Genomic DNA, 689 nt, shown 5'->3' with positions numbered 1-689 from the left:
TCCCCTCTATATCCTTCTCTTGTTAGTAGGTTTTGTAAATGTGCGTTAAGGAACAGCTTTGTACAAGTTTCTCCCTCCCCTCCCCCTCCGTACCACGTACTGTTAATCTCTTGGGAGAATGTGCTGGCACCAAAGCCTTTTCAGTCTCCTTTATGCTGCTCATTTTGGCTCAGCCCCAGTCTCTGTCTTTTATTCTTCAAACAATCCCCAGGGTGCCATGTTCTGGGGGGGAGCGCTAGAGACCAGAAAGCAGAGTGGACATGGAGCATCTCGTGCACGGTGGGCTGGAGGAATTCCTGTTGGGCCGTCTGATGAATGGGAGCAGCTGCGGGAAGGTGAACAGGCTCTTTGGGCAGGTGCATGGAAGTGGCTGTGGAGAAAGGTCAGAGGGTAAAAAATCTGCCTTGTGGCAAATGGGAGAGGACAGCATCCCCTCCCCATTCTTGTTACTGACTGGTGCTTCCTAGTGCCAAACTGGGCATTCAGGTAGGCACAGCCTTGCAGGAAATATTGGACAATGTCCAGCAATGTCATATTCCTTCTTTCTGGGAGCTTTCCCGTTAAGCGAGCCAAACCTTGCCTTCCTAACGTGGGGTGAGCTGGAACATCTCTAGCCTCCTGGATTGGGCCATTGGAAGGTGCACTTACTTGGCAAGGAGAATTGCCCCCACCTCCGTAGTCCCATTGGA

The sequence above is a fragment of the Gavialis gangeticus genome, unplaced genomic scaffold (genome assembly GCF_001723915.1).
Source record: "Gavialis gangeticus isolate Ggan-Ray unplaced genomic scaffold, GavGan_comp1, whole genome shotgun sequence".
In the NCBI taxonomy this organism is placed as follows: Eukaryota; Metazoa; Chordata; order Crocodylia; family Gavialidae; genus Gavialis; species Gavialis gangeticus.
Note: the sequence above shows the minus strand (reverse complement) of the source record.